This window comes from Anolis sagrei, chromosome 1 (genome assembly GCF_037176765.1).
Source record: "Anolis sagrei isolate rAnoSag1 chromosome 1, rAnoSag1.mat, whole genome shotgun sequence".
Taxonomy (NCBI): domain Eukaryota; kingdom Metazoa; phylum Chordata; class Lepidosauria; order Squamata; family Dactyloidae; genus Anolis; species Anolis sagrei.
In genome coordinates, this window is record NC_090021.1 from 215,376,201 (window position 1) to 215,400,766 (window position 24,566).

At 39.2% G+C, this 24,566-nt stretch overlaps 1 protein-coding gene across 4 annotated transcripts in view; it reads left to right on the forward strand.

Moving 5' to 3' along the window:
- The window catches only part of NCKAP5 (NCK associated protein 5), a 797,184-nt gene that overhangs the window by 769,996 nt on the left and 2,622 nt on the right, over nucleotides 1–24,566 (forward strand). The gene's annotated exons all lie outside the window — the stretch shown is intronic.

The following is a 24,566-nucleotide window of genomic DNA, read 5'->3' on the forward strand; positions in this document are numbered from 1 at the left end:
GTTGGAGTAACCGTCCCCCAGAACTTCTAAGTGATTGGGGTGGATTGTACAGGAGAAGGTGATCCTGTAGGGAATCTGGACTCAAACCATGTAGGCCTTTAATGGTCAAAACCAACACCTTGTACTTTGCCTGGAAATTAAGTGGCAGCCAGTGGAGTGACTTTAGGATAAGTGTAATATGTTCACTCCTAGATGTTCCTGTAATCAATCTGACTGCCGTATTTTGAACCAACTGGAGTTTCTGAACTTGGTATAAAGGTAGCCCAATGTAAAGTGCACTGCAGAAGTCCAACCTTGATGTGAATATCTTCAGGTCTGCCAAATCTAGGAAGGGGCGCAGCTAGTGTATAGGTTGGTAGTAAGCTCTCCTGACCTTTGCATCTACCTGGGCTGACATTTGGAGTGACGGATCCAGGAGCACTCCCAAGCTGCCAACACGGTCTTTCAGGGGGAGTGTAACCCCATCCAGAACTGTCTGACATACCTCCATCCCCAGATTAGAATCCTTGATGGCAAGCACCTCTGTTTTGTCTGGATTCAGTTTCAATTTGTTTTTCCTCATCCAGTCCATTACCTCCTCCAGGCATTCATTCAGAAGAGACACAGTATCCTTAGCTGAGGCTGTTTTTGAAGGCATGGAGAAATATATTGGGGTCTCATCAGCATACTGATAACACCCTGCCCCATGCCTCTGGATGATTTCTCCCAGCGGTTTCATGTAAATATTAAAAATATTGTGGATAGAATGGCACCTTGTGGGATACCACATAACAGCTCTTTTTTGAAGAGCCATTGAAGGGCAGGGCATTCTATGCATTAACCTTACCTCTTACATTTAGAGTAAATTTCCAGTCCTGAATGTTAGAACTTAGAATTTATCTGTAACAGTACATTTATTTGGGACGGTATCATGTGTTGATATACTTTTTATTATTATTTCAAATTTTGTGGAAATTTCCTGGGGCAGAACAACAAGATTCAGGGAAGAAGATGAGGAAACTGAAAGAGAGCAGAAACAGTTGATAGCTGCAGACGTGGAAAGAGATTCTCACTGGGTTGTTGTGAGTTTTCCGAGCTGTATGGCCATGTTCCAGAAGCATTCTCTCCTGACGTTTTGCCTGCACCTATGTTCTTATGATGGAGAAATGGGCAGGCACCAAACCATATTCCCATAGTACACAAATGTAAATGTGAGATTATTTAGTGACTCTTCCAGCATATATACATCAAGGGAAAAAGGACACATGGGTGTTTGGATACACAAAAAATCCTCAGACATTTAAATATCTGGTATCTAGTGTGTGTGTGTGTGTGTGGTTTTTGAACTCTGATGGTTTGTATATTTCATGAAGAAATGCAGTTACCAGTTTTGCCACCCTGTTACATACTGTAAGAAATCCATTCATGAGCCTCAAAAGTATAGTTTGATGGTGTGATGCCACTGCAGTGCCAGTGAATGGATGCAGAGAAAATTCCTTCCATGGCAACCCCATTCATCAGGGACAAAGGCCACGTCCATATTATGCGGTGAACACCTTTAAAAATAAAGGCTTCAAATACATTTTCTGAGAGGCTCATTTAATTTGCCAGATGTCTGAAATGCTATTCCCTTGGCAGTTTTGAACTGAAGGGGGTGGATATAAATGTTTCCAGTAAATAATTTGTTTAAAACTGTTTAGGAAATAGACAGCACCCTCAATGCCTTTTTTATCTGTCAGAGCAATAGAATACTTTTACTTTGCCTTTGGAGGTATGTCTATATAATGAGGCCTCCAGTTCACCTGTGTGCATCCAGCTGCATGGGCAAAACCCCTTTTCTACAGGTGTATAGGCAAGAAAGATGTTAAGGGGTGCTTCTTGGCATGGCCTTTCTCCCATGTCAGGGTGAATACTTCTTTAAATGGTTATCTTTTTATCATGATTACAAGTCATTTTTGATAAGCCACCCTGCATCCTCATGGGGAGATGAGGCAGGATATGAAATAAAGTCTGATGATGATGATGATGATGATGATGATGACGATGATGACGATGATGATGATATTTAAGGAGATTAAATATCATTTTCCCCCTAAACAGCCAGCTTTTTCTTTTTTGTAACATTGATCAAAGTGTTCAAATATATAAAAAAGCAGAAACATCTCTGAAATTGCATTTCCTTAAAGTCTACCAAAACAGGCAGGCTCATTCTAACTCATACAGATATGATTCACGTGTCTCTTTTGTAGAGATATGTGAATTAGTGGATGCGTCACAAAATGAAATTGACATAATAAATGAAAACCTACTGAAACTTTAGTTTAAAGAAAAAAATAAACCGTTAAGAAATGGTTAGAAAAAAAAAGTCTCTTTGACTTGTCTGGTGGACAAATCTTGGCAGAGATTTAGTATCAGCACTTCCAAGATTTAGTATCAGCACTTATAAAATTTAGTGTCAGCACTTACAAGATACAAAATATAGCCCAGAAGGACAGGGTCAAATCAGGGCAAAACTTGGCAAAAATGTGTTGTTAGTGTTTCCTGCCATAATTGGACACATTCGACTTGCTGTATAATCTTATTTGCATTATGTTGGATTGCTTTGCCTCCATGGAATCCAGACAGGACGATGGGTGATATGGAAATACATCAAATAAATACATCACTGTGCAAGCTGTTAGCAATATTTTCTGGATGATATCAGCAAAAATCTGGTGATGTAAATGTCAGCAAAAGGCAGTGCACAAAGAAAGGACAACAGTAGGCTTGCATTGTGACTTTCAGCCATTTTGGCTGCTGCACAATGCAGGATTTGACAGCTGATCACATGGGCAGGTATATTTTTTAATAGAGGCATACCAATTTGCTTTTTCGGTCTTTTTCAGAATATTGATCAGAGCCAAGCACTGATGACAATTTTCTTCATTGAATTCTGGGATAAAGAGCTACATTCTCCCCAGTCAGGCTTCACACCTGTGGACTTTCCACAGATATCTATAAAACCCATTTTCCCAGTTTCCAACAGACCTCACAACCTCTGAGGGTGCCTGCCATAGATGCAGGCGAAATGTCAGGAGAGAATGCTTCTGGAACATGGCCATACAGCCCAGAAAACTCACAATTCACACCTAACGCTTTGCTTTTTTAAGTTTAATTGTAGTGATCAGAGCAGATTACCCCAATAGATTAATATATGGCAGCAGTGACCCAATGTCAGCAGCCTCGCTGTTAGTCTAGGGCTTGTGAAAGCAACCAGAAAGACCTTCTAGGTAACCTGAAGAGACTCCTTTGACATTTCATGCCATAGAGGTAAAAGAGATTAACCTCTGTAAATGGAGCTCCTGCAGCAACCATTGTGAAAGCTGGAAAAAGAAAACAAGAAATTTATTGTTAGATTCTTAGCTTGCCTCTGAGCAAATGTCAAGAGCCCTTGAACTAGTTGATGCCTCTCTGAACATCAAAGATTCTGAAAAGGTTTACAGTTGAGCAATGAGTCCCATCTATTTATTGGCAATTCTCAAGTGGGATTGCAACGAGAATATTGCATCATTTGGGGATCTGCACCAAAAGCTTTGATTCCTTAGCCATTGTTTTCCTTCGTCGTTTGTGGAACCTCATCTATCCTAAACTCCTACTCACCTTACTCCTGCAGCAGAAATTAACAACTGTATAAAGCCAGAGACTTCATTAGCTATTAACTAGACTTTGAAGGGCCGTATCATCCTTTTTTTGACTCAAAAAACTTTCTACAGGACACAGAAGGCATTTTTACATCTTTAAGCCTCTGGCCCTCTCCCCAAAGGGTCATTTGGGATTTATGTAGAAAAGGAAATTATCTGAAAGGGTACAAATTGGTCTAGGGCTAAAATACATGGTAAAAATGCCCCATGTATCCCTAGAGGGCATTTTTGGGCTTCAAAAAAATTGCAAGTTGGCATGGAAAGGACTGGTGGCGACGGGGGCACACAAAGCTTTCTGTAGGTTGGGTAAACAAAACAAAGTATTGCCTCATTCTTTCTTACTTACAACTTCCCTGGTGAACCAGCTTGGATTTTTACCACAAAAACTGGGAAAATTTATTGACTTGAGTATAAGCCCAGGGTGGGAAATGCAGCAGTTACTGGTAAATTTCAAAAATAAAAATAGATACCAATGAAATTGGTGTGTGTGTGTGTGTGTGTATGTGCAGTTTCTCAAGTTGCTCCTGACATGGAAAAAAAATCTCCAAATATACTTGAGTATAAGCCGACCCAAATATAAGCTGAGGGGGGCTTTTTCAGCCTAAAAATGTGCTGACAAACTTTGGCTTATACTCAAGTATATACGGCACTTTGAAAACATTGCAGGAAATACTCTTTACTTCTTTGGTTGCGAAGGGCAGCCAGGTTTTTCCAAGGCACATCTTCCTCTAGCCACTGGTTATTAATAAAGGTGTCCCAAGGTGCTTTCTGGATGCTGTTGCACACCCAGGAATGGCAATACTGCTGTGGCCCTCCAGCTATGGAAGTATCCTGGCAGAGATTTATGGTCCAGCACTCAAACAGAAACTTGGAAAGTAATTCAGGCATAGGCATCTGCAGAGGGCGCATAGGTCAATGTTTGCACACATTGCTTCCGTGCCTAGCAGCGCTCCCTCCCAGAGCAAATGAATGATAAGTGCCTGAAATCATGTAGACAGGCAGAAGGACAGGTGAGGCATCCCCTGAGATTGCAGATAATCTCTGTGTGCCCACAAAGAAAATAAATAGAGAACATCACTGGCTTTATTCCATATAGAATATGGAAATATTAACTGAAACAAGCATAGTTATAAAAGCTGAGAGAGTCCTAAGATTCAGACTATGAAGCAGTAGGTAACTGTACTCAGATACTAGGATGCACAACTTGTCAGGGTTAAGCATTTGGAGAGCAAAGATCGCAGGGAGCATAGAAAGACACACGTTAAAGAACTAAGGCAATAGTAGGGCAAACTGCCACTTTGAAAGGAAAATACTAAAGATATATCTAGATTGGCAAAAATTATTTTCTCTTTAGAAATCTGTTCACCTTTCCTGAAGAATAACTGGAGACTGTTGTTGATCTAAAGGAGAATAGGTGGGTGGCATCCTCTAGTTAGAAAATCAAGTTCCTGAAGCTCAGGAAAGAGTGATTTTAGATTAAAATTGCCTGGGCAAAGTTTCCAGCGAGGCAGATAGAAACATGGCATGTTCATAGGAGCCAGCACTTCATGTAGAGCTAGCAACAGCATTTCAAACTGCCAGCAGAGGAACAAAAGCCAAAATGGATTGCAGTAGAATGGATTTCTTGCAGAGTTTTAGACAAGAAGTACTACCAGTACTAGTATCCATACCCTGTTCACCCTATCAGCTCAATAGATATCTTGAGCAATGATCAATCTATTTTCCCCAAGGAACTGGGAAATTGACGCTTCTGTTCGATGTTTCATGCTTTGTCTTATGTCTGATATAACAGGCTGCGTTTTTTTATTTAATTTTAGTTGTTAAGTCATAATTTGTATTTATATATTAGGTTACTATGGATGCATTGTTGTTGTGTTCAGGCATTGAACATTTGCCTTTTATGTTTGGAATCTGCCCTGAGTCCCTCTGGGGAGATAGGTAGGGACCACCTGGACTGGTTTATGCCAGAACCTTTGCAGTTTGATTTTGAGGTCCTGATAACAGCTGAGTTTTTCCTGTTGTTTTTCGTCAATTTGTCTGTTGCCTGGTATGGCGACATCAATAATCCAAACTTTTTTCTTTTCCACAATTGTGATGTCTGGTGTATTGTGTTCCAGAACATTGTCGGTCTGGATTCAAAAGTCCCATAGTATTTTTGCATGTTCATTTTCCACTACCTTTGTAGGTTTATGATCCCAGTAGTTCTTTACTACTGGTAGGTGGTACTTGTGACATAAGTTCCAATAATTATTGGAACTATTATTATTATTATTAATAATACTTTGGTGTGTGGAACAAAACAGAAAACTAAGGTCTGAAGCTGAGAGTCTTTCATATGAATTTTTGGACAGAGGATGGAAAAATGATTCAATTTTAAATGGTTGAAGAACATGTTTCTCAAGCATCAAGAAATTAGGAGTTTAGGGCTTATTCCATCTGAAAATAGCACATAGTGGGGCTTTTGTGCAGATACTATGTAGAAACAATATTTTCTATGGCAACAATATTTTCTGTGCAAAGTATTTTGTGAAATTTGCATGAAATAAATAATCCACTAGCATTTACATTGAGTGAAATACATATTCTTTTCTGTGCAAATAATAATAATAATCATAATCATAATAATATCCTCATGCTAATTTTACGCAGAAAAAGCCCCCAACTGCAAATAGTATTTAAAAACTATGTGTTTTTCCAAGATGTCCCTGCAGTGCAAAGAAAATTGTTAAAATTGCTCAGTGCTTCCTAGGAGAATTAAATTAGTGACGATTCCAGCCCTAAAAATGGGTGCAGCAGACTTCATCGTTAAAAGATGAATGCATAATCTAGAAATCAACTTTCGGTCAGATGTCTTAATGCTCCAGCCAGATCATTGTAGCACATTGCCTTATGCCTTTTCCTTTCCTATTTGTAAATGGGTATGGATCCCCGTATCGGTCTGGGTGCAATGCTCAAAACGATTAAAAATTTGAATCCCAAATTTCTGGATACACCTGCTTAAAGAGGACCGATAACCATTAAAGCACATGTACCGCTTTTCCTACATTTAGTTCTTAAGGCAAATTGCTAAATCACTAGTGAAACAGGATATTTTAAAATGCAGAAATGCAGAAAGAATATTTCCAAAGACTGTAGTATATATCTAACTCTAATGTCTAACTCTACTAAGTATGTTATCACATTAATGATTTTTTGCACTGCTCTAGTTTCTGGATGGAACAGCAATAAAAAAAAACATCAACATCATCCTATACATGTATAGGAATGTGCAAAGGCTTTCCAGATGTTTAGATAGAAAGAACATACAAATGCTTCCAAGCCATTTAGATTATGCACTTTGAGGATAAACTTTGCAGCCTTCTGAAGGAAGCTCATCCCCTCCTTCTGTACATACATCTCCCAGCAATCAAGCTACTTGAACTAAGCATTAGAATCACAGAATCATAGACTTGGAAGAGACCACATGGACCACTTGCAACAGATGACCATCCAGCCTCTGTTTAAAAGCCTCCAAGGAAAGAGCTGCCATCACACTCCAAGGCAGAGAGTTCCATTGTTGAACAGCTCTCATAGTCAGGAAGTTCTTCCTAATGTTCAGGTGGAATCTCCTTTACTATAATTTGAATCCATGGCGCCTAGTCTCTAGGGCAGCAGAAAATAAGCCTGCTCCCTCTTCCTTATGACAGCCTTTAAAATATTTAAACATGGCAATCAAGTCTCCTCTCAACCTTCTTTTCTGCAGACTAAACAAACCCAGCTCTTTAAGATGCTCCTCATAGGCCATGGTCTCTAGACTTCTAATCATTTTAGTTGCCCTTCTCTGGACACCTTCCAGCTTGTCAATATTCTTCTTGAATTGTGGTGCCCAGAATGGGACACAGTATTCCAGGTGAGGTCTAACCAAAGCAAAGTAGAGAGGTACCATTACTTTCCCCAATCTAAACACTATACTCCTGAAGCAAATAAGTTGTTCAACAGCTCTGCCTTTTCCCTATCTTCCCACTACTTGGTACTTGTTCTGTTGGTCCAACTCTCTCTTTCGCCTTTGGGCTGTTTTATCTAGGCCTTGATAAAGTACGGTCCCCAAGAATATTTTCACCCTCCTCCAAACAACTCAGTTTAAAATCAGCCTGATCAGGTTTGCAAGTTCAGCAAAAACATTTCTTACAACTTCTGTGGAGTGCAATCCATCCCGTGCCAGAAGCTCATCTTCCTGGTAAAGCAGACTATGATCCAGGAAGCTAGATTGTTCTTGATGGCACTATTTGCAGAGACAGTTGTTCACCTCTACTATTTTTTTCACCCTTCCTGGACTACATCATGCAAGTGGGAGAATCTTTAGTAGACTGTGCCTTGCAGCACCATTGGTTCCCATATGAATCAGCAGGAGAGGGGATGGTGAGTGGGCTTGATGAGTCTTGTCAGCCAGTCAATTACATGGTAGATTTTTGCCCCAGGAAGACAGCATACTTCTCAAAACATCCTGTCACATTTGCAAATCACCACTTCTATTCCACTCAGGAGGGAGTCCCCTACTACCAGTACATGTCTCGTCTGGGGACATATAGGGTTCCTTTTCTGTGTTGAATCCAGTAAGATGCCTGGGAGATCTCTTGAAAACTGACCTTATTGCTCTTGTTCCTGCTACTCTTGATTTAAGACTGATTTCTATAGGAAAAGATATTTTTCTTCATACATTATAGATTGCTTTTTTCATAGCAGAGTAGTTTCTGCACAGTTTCCTTAGGCTGCTGATCTAAAAACTGCTAGTTGATAATATAATTTTTCCATATTTCCTGCCTCTGCCCTTCCCCACCTATCCCCCAAAATATGGGTCAAACAATGCTCTGAATCTTCATAGGCTGAGAATCTAGTTCATTTCCCAGAGGAGAAAGAGTTTCTAGCATAAAAAGTCATTATCCACCAGCTCCTCTACACTCCAGAGTACACTCCAGGAGATACTGTGGAATGCAATCTGATTTTCCACTAGTTCAGCAGGTTACTGACACTGAGCTATTACTTCAAGGGAGATAAGACATAACAGGAGATGGAAGAGTAGAGATGAAGGCCCCTTTTGCTGAATGAAATGAATCATCTAGCTCAGGACAGACCGAAACAATTGAGTCAATTTGAGACATTTCAGGTTAGCTGGAGATTTTTGTTGATTTGCTGGCTCTTGAACTGAAAACCTATGGTTTGCAAATGTTGACTTGTTCCAGGGTTGAACAGTGTGCAGCCTTCCAGATGCTGTTGGACTGCAACTCAGTTATATCTTACATAGTTATATCTTACATAGCTAAGAATGAGTTAATTTCTATTCCCCATGTCTGATATAGTGATATTCCATAGATTAGAATGTCTTTAGATCTAAGTTTCTTCAATCTTAGATCTACTGATAAACTGTTATAAAGCCAATTTGGTTATCTGCCTTGGCATACTCACCAGAACACTTGCTATTGCATTCTTGCTGGCCACTCACTAACCACTGGTCCTTCTATAAATATGCTGCAACCCACCCACTCTCCATTTTGTGCCTGATGAGAATAATACAGAACCAGAGAAAAGTTTGATTCTGTTTCTGATGCCAGGTGCAAAATTATTATATCCTCCAGTGAGGTCTACTGGTGCACATTTGGCTCTGGGAAGATAACCAGATGCTTCTCCAATCCCAAATCAATCTCACAATGCATGGAATCACAAGACATGGAATCACACTATATGAGCTGCAGAAAGACCATGGAGGCCCTTGGTTGGAACAGAAAGAAGAAGGGAACACCAAACTCTGCACCAAACAATATAGACCACTAACAACCTAATTGCCATTATTTTATTTATACTCCTGTATTTGTAACCTGCCTTTCTCACCCCCGAGGGGGGACTCAGGGCGGCCTCACATTATCCATCTGTTGACTTCCGGTTCAGCCATTGACTATAAAGACCTTACTTGGAACAGCCTCTCCAGATCAATAATGCTTAAAGCTCCTGTGTAGCCACCCCCTTTCAGAATTAATGGCTACAAGTCTGTGTACAGTTACTGCTCTGATAAACTGTCAAAGCCAATACAGTTTAAGCAGATTCATCATTATGTAGCACTGTACCCAGAAAGTTAGGATTAATTTTTGAAGCAGCAAACAGGAGCACAATGACACAGACAACAAAAATAACAATGGTGATGATGATTTATTATTTACATAAGTAAATAATAAAGGCCAATCATCCATTGGGCTCCAAATACATATTTAACAACTGCCTGTGTGACAATGAAGATGAGTGCCACACCTTTTCACCGTAAGCAAAAATTTTAACAACAAGCAGGAGTTGACCAGTTGGTGATTTCTTCAGTTGTATTTTCAGCTATCTCAATCTGCCCCTAGATTAATTCAGTTTTCACACTTGATCATCTTTTCATTGTGCTCAGTATTTTTGGAACTGGCATTGCATCCCATTTTGGAATGAAAGTAAATCTCATTGGTAAGTACAGGTTGAACATCCCTTATCAGAATTCTGAAATTTGAAATACTTTGAAAAGTATCTAGATGTGTGGCTGAGATAGTAAAACCTTTGGTGTCTGATGGTTCCATATGTCCACAAAGTATTTTGTTTCATGCACAAAATTACTAAAAGCATTTTATAAAATTACCTTCAGGCTGTTTGTATAAGGTCCATATGAAATCTAAATAAATTTGGTGCTTAGACTTGGGTCACATCTCTAAGATATCCTATTATATACCTATATGCAAATACAGGCTTGCAATTTTTTTTAAAAAAAGACCTGAAATTCAGAACACTTCTGGTCCCAAGCATTTTAGATAAGGGATGCTCAACCTACAAAACGGAATTCAGTCCTTCTTGTTTTCTGCTACCTTATGTAAACTTACTTTCTCCCAAAAGCCTTTTGGTCACATGAATCTTCTATGGCAATTTTGTTTTTCAGTCAGTAAATGCCATTCATTCAATAGCATTCTGTCTTTCACATTATTCAGAAATACAAAACTCAGACAATGGTAGCTCTCAGCCGCACAGCTAGCTGTTTGTTCATCAATAATCATTTTGTCTGGGCTAATGGGGAGGGTCTCTGCACAGCTCATGCTCACAGATTGTTCTTTTCTCTCGTACAATTGAGATGCATTTTTCTCTTCTTAATGCATCTATATGCCTTCCCAGATAAATAGACAGATACATCCTTCTGTGAGGAGAGTTGTTTCTTGAGCTTTTCTTAAGCACAGAGCCTACCGTATGTAGATTGCTCTTTCTCCTTAGTGTGCGTTGTTTTCTTATGTATAAAAAAGGATGAACAGATCAATAATTTCACCAGCACTTCATATCAATGCAATTTTTCCTTGAGGTGAAAAAGAGAAGCCCTCTCATTATTTATCTTGAGAAAGTGATGGGGTTCCTCTGAGAAGGTCATTGTCTGCTTCAGCAAAATAATCATGGGGTTTCTCTTCATGCAGGAGGAGAGAGAAAAATGATTCATTATTTCAAAAATTATTTTACTCTCAGTCCAGAAAATAGATGAAGGCTTCTAACAATGTATAACGAAAAGAAAAGCTTTACTTATTATTTAAGGTTATGCTTGAAAAGGCAGAAGGTTCAAACAGTACATTTTTAGCTTAGCTGTAATATAACAGAGGTCATGCAGTTACAGCATTCACCTTTGTAGTTTTCAGAAGATGATTTTACAACTACTTTCACTATGGAGCTTTACTTATCCACCATAGACTTCCTTTCATTTGACTAAATGAGATCAGGAGAGTGTATTTTGCCTATTGAAAAAACTGCTGCTGAGAATTGGAACAAATTTTCCCTGATAAGAAAGGAAATTGAGAAGATGGCTCCACCTGCATAAAAACATTCAAGAAATTATGCTAGGAACACCATAAAATCAAAACAACTGTTGACTTCTTTAGGGTTAGGGATCCTGTACCATAGCTGACCCTCTTTTTGGTCAGAGTGGTTATCTCAAGAAGACATTTGACTTCAAGAAAGGATAGCAAACTGCAGTTCTTCTTTAGGGTCATCTGGGTGGTCTCTTCATGCCAAATGGATTTGCACCTGTACAGACCTTGAACATCCCTGGAAACTTTCTAACCCAATAGCTTTGGTGGAAAATCTGCCTCTTCCAGCAGGGTCTCCATTCCTCAAGCCCAAACTACTTTACCTTCAGTTTGTCCCTCCTTAAGGACTATAGACCCTTGGTATCTGCTGAGGTTTGGTTCCAGGACCTCCCATGGATCCTAAAATCTGTGACTGTTCAAGTTCCATGATATACAACAGTATAGTAAAATGGTCTCTTATATACAACAGCAAAATTGAGATTTACTTTTTGAATCTTTTTTAAAAAGATGATCAAACCATGTGTTGAATACAAGGATGGACAATCCATGAATGCAGAGGGCCGGCTGTACACTTCGCCATTAGTTTTGTTGGATAGTAGCTTCTTTTTCTATTTTCCCATTTTTCTTGTTCTTTTCCTTTTTTCTCATTCTAAAAAAATATTAGTGTTAGCATTCTATCCCTTTTTGCTTCTCAGTGTTCAAATACAGCTCACCTGTGTATGGCCTCAAAAGCATTGTTTAAAAAGTGCAATTCACTTTGAAGGAAGAACTCTACTTCTGACAGCCAGTGCCAGTGCTTTTTTTGTCTGAGAGAGAGTCATCTGGTGCATTCTTGTTCCATTTCCAGAGGCCTCACACTGCAGGGGCTTTGGGACCTATTCCCATCTTAAACTCCAGCCAAATCTTTGGGTACAAGTCCATCAAGTCCAGTAATTCCCAATCTAAAGGCAAATAAACAGGGAAAGCATCTCTTAGGAAACAGTGCAGGTAGAACAAAAAGAAACCACAAGAGTCAGCTCCTCTCTCTCAGATAGCCTAGTTACATAAATAAAAAATAATATTAATTTTCCTTGCACCTTGGGTGTGAATGGAGCTCCTTCCCTAAAAACTCCCTTATCCAAACCCATGTTTCTCTTCTCAATTTCATTGTTGGATGAGTAGAGCAACATTTGACTCACTTCTGAATTTCAGAAGTCACCCATTTAAAATCATTCAAATTTAGCCCCAAAAATCATTTACACATGTTTTATTGTGGCTATGGTCATTTGTTCCGGCTGTTTCATGCTCAGAGGTTCAGATAATAGAAAGGAACAGGTATAGAAACAAAAAGAATGAAAGAAGGAGAACACACAACTTCTTTCCAGATGAATTATGGGGAAATTCTTTTTTTAAAACTTTCATAAAGTAAGAGCTTTCATATGTAAATTAAGTAAGCGGATAGACTGTGCCACTAAAACGTATGGATTTGCTTCTGAATAGATATGTATAAGTTTGGGTTATAAAAGTGCCAGTCACAAGATGCATTATGAACTACATGTTCTTATGTAATTTTTGGCAGCAAATTACACCTAAAAACTTGCAGGGATTAGTTTTCAGCATTTAGAAAACTGTTGGTTCTAGCTTGAAGTGTAAATGAAGCTCCTTTTTTCATAACACAGATTTCTTTGCCTCACCCAACTTTCAAGCTCCCGCATAAAGACTGACTTTAATTCACGACCAGTTATGTGACTTTGGAGTGAGTAGGATGGGGAGCGACAGAAAGAGAGAGGGAAAGTCATCTGATTTCTATTGTTGTTTTATTCAATTCTAGGCTTTTCAAGAACAATAGAAAATTTCAAAATTGAAAACTGGGGAATGTTTCTAATATGCACTGCAAAGCTTATGCAGTGTCCATTAATTTCCATGTACCATAAATAAAAAAGTTACTACGGTGATTTCTAAGACATCTAGGACTAATAAAATATTAAATTAACATGATAAACAGTATAGATTATGAGATCAATATGACCTTGGATAAACTGAGGCAGAATAACTTGCAGATCTGAACATGTAAAGTGCTTGAAAATTATTCCACTTCTTCGTGACATTTTTATTTTATTTTTAAATCAAAAGCAAGCATAGTTGCGCCTTCTGATCAGGGATTAGGTGTGAAATTAAAGACCTTGAGTTATACAATTAAGTATTGATTTTGTCAATCTATATTTAATTCTCTTAGCAATTTGGTTGTGTGTGTTTGTATGTTCCTTCTGCACAATAGTATTTTGCAGATATATTTTGCTAAATTTAAGGCTCATTTCATTTTTCTTTGTTAATACCCGATTGCTCTGTGCTTAGGAGACAAAGGAAAGTTTTAGTTTTTTAAGTTGTATTAACCAACTTAAACTGCTGCTTAACCAAACTGAACATAAATATGTTCATATTTCACTTACTATCCCTACTACCTGTCAATTTATGGGCACCATATGAATTCCATATGATTTCTTAGGTAAGGAAGAGTCAGGGATTATCTACACTGAGCAGTTTATCCCCGTTTGGCCCCCTTATCTTACCTCTGTGTCACCGCCGCCGCTCCTGCGCAGTCATGGACTCCCACCCAGTCACAGAAAGGAAGTGCAGGAATAGGGGATGGATGATGCTTATGTTGCCACTGCTTCTAGCCAACCACAGGTCTCCATCCAAGCTGTATTTAATGTATTTATGTATATCTTATTTTTCTCATATTGGGAATAACAAAGAGGACTCTATAGCAAGAAGAGCTTACTTAACATTACAGAACTTTCTCTTCATCGCCTTGACAAGATCTGCATGAAGAAGCATTTTAAAATGCAGACTAACTTACTCAGATGACTACATCCTAGCTTTTAAATGTGTATGTGCAGGTAATATTTTGATACTTGACACTTGCTGTATGCATTCCGGTTTTCATTTATGGATGGATGGATGGCTTTCTTAGCCAGTTTCATGGAAACTTCCAATTCGGTATCAATATAACATGTTTCCAATTTCATGAGTCAATCTGAAACACAATTAAGAATGTCAAGATTGATCAACTTGTGACTTGCTACATATATAGTAGGAAGAAAGTGGGGGGGGGGGGGGAGAATGTGGCAATCCCTGTAGACTAAGTTTTACTTTTGCATGTGCTTTCATGAATATAAAACCTCTTCTTCAGATACAATACAGAGTAACTTGTGAATTGCTCTTCATGAGCATGAACTGTGTGATTATTTGATAGTGGCTATGTATCTGAGAACAATAGTCTATCCCTAAATGCCATTGTTATTACCAACTGAGAACTTGATAAGTCTATGCCAAGTTCAGTTGATTCACTGGGTCTACTCTAGTTGGATGTAGCCCCCTTCCCCTAAAATTAACTTTTCAAAGCTTTACCATTTTCTTTCTTTCCTACTTTCATGCAGCTCACAGCTAGACATGCATGGATCATATCCCACCAACTTGGGGAGGAGTGATAAAAAGCCGTGCAACCCCATTTCAGGGTGTGACAGAACTTTTGTACAGTGGGCCCTTCTGTCACCTTATTGCTAGGCCCGCAATAAAAGCTTTTGCAGTAGGAATCTAATACTGTTATATATCATTCTCGCAATTTGTCATCTGGAAACCCAAAGTTGAGTCCACTCAGATATTAGGAATGGACCATATCATTTGTACATGTATGTTTCAACTCGATTCCTAGTAATAGAGAATGAGGCCAGCATTCATTTGGGAAGTTACATCTTTATAAGTGGACTTATATTTGTGGAAAAAAGAATTGTTTTGAAATGTCCATATTCAGCAAGGAGCTGCTGTTACATTGCTACATAAAGGACCAAACCAAGTGATCAATGCACATTAAGAACAGTTCCCACTTGGACCAACACACAGTGGAACCAATACACATCAGGACACTTTACCTGATGTCCTCTTATTCATCTTCATCATTCACTAACATGGTTCTAAGTGCCTTTGTTGCATAGACATGCATGCATAAAGTTACACAGTATGAACGACAATAGAAAATTCTGGCCTAGATGTTTAAAAATGCAAATGAATACATACACATTATTCTAGAATCATTAGCACAGCAGATTGACAGGTAAGGAGTATTCTACAATGCTGTTTATTTGCTTGAATGTAAACATGTCATGCGATTTAGTTTTGCTTCCATAACTCCAAATGCCCAGAACAATAACTAATCTATTAATTTGGTCATACCATTTTTAATTAAACCCTTAAGGATGAATATGTGTATGTAGGCATATGCACACTGTCATTTTGAATCATTAGTAAACCCCATCCAGAGTCTGATAACAAGGAAGGTTACAGATATTAGTTTTGCTGGCTTTTATTCGTTTTCTTTTGGTGATTCCGCCACCTCCGTCTCTTTCTTCTCCCCTCCCCTTCTCGAGGATGCTGTAAACACTTGGCAAATAAACTAGGTATCTGGAGTTAGTCAGGGTCCATCAAGCCAGCTTGTGATAGTAATGATTTTCAGTCACTTGTGTAGGCCAGATTTGATCTGAACCATTGACCTCTGGGTTAAAGGCTCTATATACTGTTACCAAATCCCTGAGCCATCCAATTCCCCCAGATACGATATTTATCTGATATCCTGCAGAATGGCCCTTATCAGCAAGAAAAGGTACTGATTCACACCAAAAGTGCATTAGTAAAATAATGATTTAAACATGAGCAGGAGTTTAGAGCCAAACTCTGCTTCCTAGTGGCTAAAATTGGTAGTGGATTTAGAGGAATTACAGCGATGTCTGAATCTGAAACACATCAGTTTATAGCCAAATGCTTGTCATAATACTTTTTTATTTGCAGAGTATCCAATTTCTGGAAAGCATTTCAATATTTTGTGTTCAAGATAACCCCTAATCCATCTATAGCTTTGGCTTTCACAACATTTAAACCCTTTGATAAATACCAAAGTTGTAAGAGTTCATCAGAGTCCTTAACAAAATAAAATTGCAAAAAAGAGAAAGGAATAGTAAATACAAAGGTATTATCTAAACTTTTGTCTTAATTTTATGTTATTTTGTGGAAGGTGGAGACAATCAGCATTTCATAAAGGTTGGATTCTTTACACAAGTCTTACTATATTGCAAAGAGAAATGTGCAATGGTTAGGATATACAAAAGAGAAGGAAAAAGCTGAGAACAATTAATATGATGGGTTCTTGTCTGACTAAGCTCCATCAGTTTGGATACCCTCCTGCTTTATTCTCTTAACATGAAATTACAAAAGTTCGTTCACATAAAGGAAGCCGGTATGTAATTGAGTTTATTTTTGAACATAATTAATCACACCCTTTTGTAATGATTTCCCCATGTGTATTAAGGATTATATTGCATAATGTCTTTATTCCGAAGACAGCAGGATGGAGATGTTAATCTGTTCTGCAAATAGGTTGTCTTGAAGATTAAACTTAGAGGTGTGCGGCAGAAAGGTTCTTCATATATTAGTTGGATAACAAATGTATCATAAGCTGTCTCTCATAGTCGTCTTAGCCTGCTGTCACTTTATGACTTGGTGACTGGAACTTACTTCTCAAGGACAAAGAAGTCTAGAAATGGGAAACTAGAGAGTATCTGATATAAAAATAGAAAAAGCAAGACATACTTTCCCACCCCTGCACTGATTTCATGTATAGTAGTGTTCAATATAGGGGAGAAATCCAGATTTTCTCCAATGATGAGGAACAGTTAAAGGTACATTTCATACATTATATGAAAGCAACCATTACTAATTTCAGTCATTCTCTCTCTCTCATCTAGCAACCTACCTACCTATCTCCCCACTATGATATATATGTTTAGTACTTCCATATTTGACATTTACACGTTTTCCCCTGAAAAGTGCCCTCAATCCCTAATTATGGGTGCTGGGGATCAGGGGGACTTTGTTGCCTTCACGCTATTGGGAAACACAAAAATGGAGCTCAGTCATATCTCTGCCCTCTTGCCCAAGCCTTTGATATATGGGGCTGTGGTGGTGCAATGGGTTCAAACCTTGTGATGCTGACCTGTAAGTTGCTGAACTGCTGACCTGTAAGTTGGCAGTTTCAATCAATGGGATGGGGTGAGCTCCCACTGTTAGCACTAGCTCCTGTCAACCTAGAAGTTCAAAAACATGAAAATGTGAGTAGATAAATAGGTACCACTTCGGTGGGAAAGGCATACAACGCTCCAACCAGGAGGTGACAAGACAGGCTCCTTGACTTGGAAATTGAGAACAGCACCTCCCCCAGAGTCAGGAATAGGAACCGCCTCCAAAGCCAGAAAAGAAAGAAGAGGCCTTTGCCTTTGTTTGTGTTTGTGTGTCTCATTGTATTTTAACAAGGCACTGAATGTTTGCCGGTATCTGTTTACACTGTAATCCATTTGAGTCCCCATGAGGAGAAGGAATATAAATAAAGTGCTATTATTATTATATGAAGGAATTGTTTTCCTTCCAGAGTCTTCCTGCATATTGTACCAAGTTGGGAGAAACTGTCTTTAAAGATAGTTTATTATTGGTTGGTGCCGATCAATAATGAAGGTGTAAATTTTTCACACAAAGTTTCTCCGTCCCCACTCATTGTGACCATATCCTCAAAATCTGTCTGTGTGGGGAAAGTGAGCTACATCAGGCCTCAAGGCTTTTTGGACCCTGCTGACCCTCAGCGTCCCTATGTATAACTTTCCTCCTTGAAGTCTCCAAGATCAGCCATTTACTCCTGATATAAGTTGAGTCACAGAATCATAGAGGTGAAAGAGACCACAAGGGCCAAAAATCTTTTTTTCAAACCACAAGTGAACTTTGGGGCACTTCTGTGGTTATTTTCCTTGTTATTTGTAGTCTGTGTGGCCCTTGGAATTTTGAAACTGTCCCAGACCCACTGCCATTTACCCTTCCTGGGGCTTTTTCATACTACAAATTGTAGCACTATTTTCTACTTTCTCTTCCATGATGATGCCCTATGGAAAGCTGAGATTGGCAATTTGGGGAGGAGCATTCAGAATTCTCAGCCAGAGCTCCTCTAGGTATGCTGACCAAACTATTTATCTCAGGATTCCATAGGACACAACCATACCAATTAAAGGACATAGTGCTACAACTATACACTGAGAAAAAGCCCCTTAGTATCAGCCAAAGAACATAAAATCCAATTTAATAGAAGGAGACCGTCTTCATAATAAGCAATCTCTAGCTAGAGACATGTGAGACTGCACAGGAAAGAGGAGAAAAGTGGCATATGATATAGCTTCAAAAAAACACCAATTGAAGATTTTCTAGGAGTTACTTTCCATAGCATCAACAAGAAGCATTTTGGCCTGAAGCCTAATGCTTAGTCCCAACTCTTGTGGTGCTGCTTCTCCACTAAAATTGGCTGAAAAGGAAAGGCCTCTGGAGAAAATTGTATAGATTAGAACTGCAGGAACGCCTTCTGCAAGTCATTTTTAGATTGTTAAATTCCGATAAGATCAACATTTCATGAGCGGCAGCTGAATTTGATTTGTAGAATTGGGCTGCCAATAGCTCAGTGATCTGTGACTCAGATTTAGAAATGAAACTGTCAATATTAAAAATATGTGTATACCAGGAAGGGCTTATTTTCTTACTTCCCCTTCCTATAGCTCTCAGCCCACTCCTTTGCACAAGCATCATTGATAGCAAGATCTTCCAGAACAAAGTGGAGCATAGTTACGTGGGAGGGGGAAATTGCCAGCCCCATCAACAAAGCAGATGTATTTTCTTTTCACAGTAAGAGCTTTTAGATTTTTACCTATGTAAACAATAACTGGGGGTGCATCGACACTGTAGCAGTAATGCAGTTTGACACCACTTTAAATGTCATAGCTCAGGGCTCGGGAATCCTGCATAGCAGGAGGTTGGACTAGATGGCCCATCCAGTCTTTTCCAACTCTCCTGTTCTGATTCTATGAATCATGGGGTTTGTAGTTTCGCATGCTCTTTAGCTCTCTTTGCCAAAGAGTGTTAATGGCAAACTATAAATCCCAGGATTCCATAGGATTCTCTCAGCCTCACAGAAAAGCAATGGCAAACTCCCTCTCTTTCAAAACAATTTGTGATTGTGTCACCATAGATCAGAAACAAATTGAAGGCACACAACAAATCCTGCTGTAAGCATAGGCCTATCACATTGATTTTTTTAATATGTGGAACTGGAAATCTGGATTATTACTATTTCACGTTACAACTTTTATCTAATTCGGTCCAACACAGTTACAGACTAGCCTTGAAACAGAGGAATTGGTGGCTTTTGAAAAAATGCCTGAGAAAGTACATTTATGTTTAGCTGATGGATCAAAATAGAAGCTAAAGTCTTCAAACTAATTTTCAAAGTGATCCTTTGTTGCAGAGTCTTTTCTTCTTTGATGTGCTCTGTATTACGGTATCTATATGCTTGTTGGATGATCCTAAATCAGCTATTTCACTTGTTTTCCAAATGTACAGTAACCATGTTTGTTCTTGGGCTGCCAATAGTGTATTGATCAATTCATTTCTGCCTGGCACTAATACTGAAAATGAGGAACGTGTGTGCCTTTACTATATGACTAGCACACTTCATTTAACAATGGATGCTGCAAACCTTGTACATCTGTGAAGCTCCAAATATGTTCAGTTATCATATATTTCTTTGTGTCATCTAGATCAAGAGATAAAAACACAAGGTTTTTTAAAAAGAAGTTTATTGAGAAAACTGGATCCCTTTTTATTGCACTTCTTCTAAAACAGACGATAAAATGTGTTCTTCAAGCAGAAATAAATTTGATATGGTAGAATCCAGCTGTGCATTTTTAATATATATCCATTGTTCCATTTGGTGTAGTTTCATCAAAGTGCAACATTTTCCCAAGTACCTAGCCACTATCTGATTGATTGTGGTCTGAGGGGAGTCAACAGTTCAGTGTAATTTCCTCTCTTGTTGCTTTCAGCTCTATTGGAAAGAATTTTAGTTCAATAGGCTTACACATGCAAAATGCAGAATTACATTCTAGCAAATTTCATTAATTCCCACATTATCTTGAATGCCATTTTACTTCGTATCCAATAGATTTGTTTAAAGAAAAACTTGTACTGAGTGGGTTGTACTGTATATTCTGACCCCATGGGGCATCCCTTGTATTAGGTAAAGGTAAAGGTTTTCTCCTGGCATTAAGTCCAGTCATGTCCGACTCTAGGGTGTGGTGCTCATTTCCATTTCTAAGCCAAAGAGTCGACATGTGGCCAGCATGACTACATGGAGCGCCGTTACCTTCCTGCCAGAGTGGTACCTATTGATCTACTCACATTTGTATGTTTTCGAACTGCTAGGTTGGCGGAAGCTGGGGCTGACAGCAGAAGCTCACGCCACTCCCCGAATTCAAATCTGCGACCTTTCGGTCAACAAGCTCAGCAGCTCAGCAGTTTAACCCACTGCGCCACCGGGGGCTCCCTATCCCTTGTATTACACTAGATAACAATGCCCTATGTCCACAAAGAGTGTTTGTGGGGATCAAACCGGTTAGACGTGCAGCTGCCCCAACATTGGACTACAACTCCCAATGTTTCCCACCACTGGACACACTGACTAAGGTTGATGGAAATTGCTATCTATTATCGACTCTAGTCATACTTTGCCCAGCCCTAATTTAGAATGAATACCCAAACATTCAGGGCCAGAAAAAAATTGCCCATTTTGTTTCAAGTACCTACCAGATTTCCTTTTCTGCAAAAAGAAGAAACATGTTATTAACATGTGCCCTAAAAATAACCACTGTTAGTCTTGGCTAAAAAATAAATCTTGGTAGGAACCCGAAAATTCATACATTGGCATAGAGATAGTCATTTTTATAACATTATAGTACAATGGTTATATTTATTAATAGTATCATGGGGTAGTTTCTGACACAAAAAACCCAAAAGGATTCCTGTTGTGGTAAATGTCTCCCTGTAAAGAGCTGTTTTCTGTGCCAGCCATACTAAAGCTAACCACTTGGATATTACAGTGGTCACTGTAAGCAAATTTCCAAAGTGTGCTTTGCTTTCTGATAGATTTTCTGTCTTGTGCATCTGTAATGCTAATTGGTGGGGATTTGAGGGCAGTAATGGCATATTTTGTCAGATAGTGCCAATAAATGTTAGGTCTTTGGCTAGCACATCTTCCATTAGTTCTACATTGATTGAACAAAATGTCCCACCACATTTCATTTAGTATGGAAGTATAGTTCAACTTGCATTGTGACTGACCACACTGCAACTAAGCTGGGCTTCCAGTGGTGTACCAAGCTGCTTGCCAGGTATTGGTCTTCCTTCAAGGAAAGCTAAGATAGCTTAGCATTGCAGCACTAACACATTTGTATTCTATTTTTCTTGCACTGCTTGCACGTATGTCTAGAGTGGGTGCCTACTTCTGAGTTCAAGTAGCTGCTCATTAATTGTTAGATCAACTATTAAACACTACTCAACTTAGGACCTCATCACATGAGGCTTGAGCTCCGCCATAGGATGCTTCCAGGATGGACTCTGCTGGAGCCCATCACATGATGCAGGGCTACTTCTGGCAGGTCTCTGTCCTTACTATGTCCTGGAAGCGCCCAGAGACCATGTTCTCATTAGGTAAGCCAAGGACAGCATGGGGAGAAGCTGGGGAGCAACGGTTTCCCCCATGAGATGGGGAAGGCAGTGATGAGGGCCATGGGACAACGGTTTCCCCTGCTGCTCAACAGATTTCCCCAGTGCCCAATGGATAGCTCTCCTGTCTCCCAGTTTGTGGTGAGGTCCATAGTCTACATGTCCTGAAAGACAGCCAGTTTTCAAGTGACCGGGAATCTCTCTTCTCCTGTTTCTGAACCCCAGGAGGTTTGTGAGAGTGCAAAATCTCTGAAGTTTCAGTACTCCAAGAGCAGAGGCCACAGGTTTGCGCTTTCAGCTCACTGATGTTAAGTGACTGCCGCACTTGGGTTTTAGTAGAATTCTTCCATGCCATACCTCTCCATTTGTTTCATTGCTTATTCGTGGAAGAATGCTGTCTGATGTGCTTTTTTACATGATGATTCAACCACAAAATGGCAGGGGGAGTAATTGTTTTTGTCCCATTGCATTGCATATGTGAGCTAAGAAAGCACCCTAAAGGCAAACTGCAGTAGATTTGTTGGGACAGTTTTTATGATCAGTGCAGTTTGTGTTGATTATGTTTTTGTTTTCTAAAAAAAAAAAAAGAAATACTGCATGGCAGATGGCTCAAAGTCAGGAACACTCTCTAGTTGCATCCAACATCCCATCAACTGTAAATATCTGCATGTATTTTGCATCAGAACTATGCAACCCCTATACAGAATGTCAACAAATGGCAATGGGTGGGTGCCAATGCACAATATGCAATGTGTAATCAAAATGTACAGTGCATAATCACAAAGTTTAATATTGCTGTATGTGTAACTCCACTTCCGCCACTATCAGCAGAATATACTTGTTGCGTTATGGCAGGTAGTTTACCCTGCACGTATAGCATGACTTATGCATATGTATGCTACTAACAGAATACCAGGCCCATAGGTAGTGTTGTAAAATGCCTATCTTGTTCTTTAGTCCTGTTCGAATTTTACAATCAAATACTACTATGAGTTATTAAAATACACTGGCTGAAATCATGTTACATATATATATATATATATATATATATATATATATATACACACACACACACGCACGCACACACCTCAGAATTATATGCATGTAGGAGTGGGGGTAACATGGCCCAAGGAGCTCTTCACTGGCCCCTCAAGCAACGTCCAAATACTCTTTCAAGCTCCAGGGCACTGTCACAGTCATTTGCTAACATCAGATGGGGAGAACCGAACCAAGCAGTATTATCTAAGGCTTTCATGGCTGGAATCACTGAGTTCTTGTAGGTTTTCAGGATATATGGTCATGTGCTAGAAGCATTCTTTCCTGATGTTTCACCTGCATCTATGACAAGCATCCTCAGAGGTTGTGAGACCTCACAATCTCTGAAGATGCTTGCCATAGATGCAGGCAAAACATCAGGAGAGAATGCTTCTAGAACATGGCCATATAGCCTGAAAAACTCACAACAACCCAGACCCAAACAGTGCCCTCTCAGGCGCAGTTTTGCAGCCAGGGGAAGAGGAAATGAAATTGCACGATGGTTTCCTAACATATCTCCCTATACCTTAATCAACCACTCCAGCTAGTATATAGCAGTGCCACTAGGACCAGAAAGTTGCTTTCTGGAGAGTGTAAGTAGCATAGTGCTATGTGTCAAGAACATTACACATCAGTCACTCTGATGTAGAATCCAGAGAGTGTCTTTGACGAAGAAGCTGAAAGCAAATATATTCTGAACACTTTCTACTCTCTACCATATTCCAAGTTGTTTACTAAAGTTCTAAATAAAGAAGCCATTAAAACAGATAATACACCAGCCTACACATTAATTAGATGGCAGAAGTTATTTCATTTCTGCCAGCAATAGATATATAGTGTGCCATTCTCATTATGTGTAAATATTTGTTATTCCACTATTTTTTGCTCAAACTTATAGAGCAGACCAGTAGCCTACTTTGGCTTTCATAAAAGATAAAAGTGCCATTGGGGGACATCACCATTTTAAACAGCAGGAGGTTAAAATCTGGTTCTATTAGAACAGAAAGTATGTACAAAAAATTAATGCTTGTAAGATTTATTGAACTGAGTGTGTCCAACTATCTTAAGTAGACTTTCCAGCCCTTTTCTCCTCATAGCAGTGACCTCCTTCCTCAACTCTGAAAAAGGCTTCAGGGAGTTGGAGAAACCACGTGACTGGCTCAGACTATGCAATGGAAAGGTGCAAGCGAAAGCGCATAGAATTGCCTTCATTAAGCAGAAACAACTAGGTCAAGGCAGTTATAAGCCCTGTGCCTTTCAGTTTTGATCCATTCCATTGAACTCAATGGAATTTGGTCTGTAGCCTGCATGCAAAACTAAATTTGACAGGGTTTAAACCAGACATGGGCAAACTTCGGTCCTCCGGGAGTTTTGGACGTCAACTCCCACAATTCCTAATGCCCTACCGGCTGTT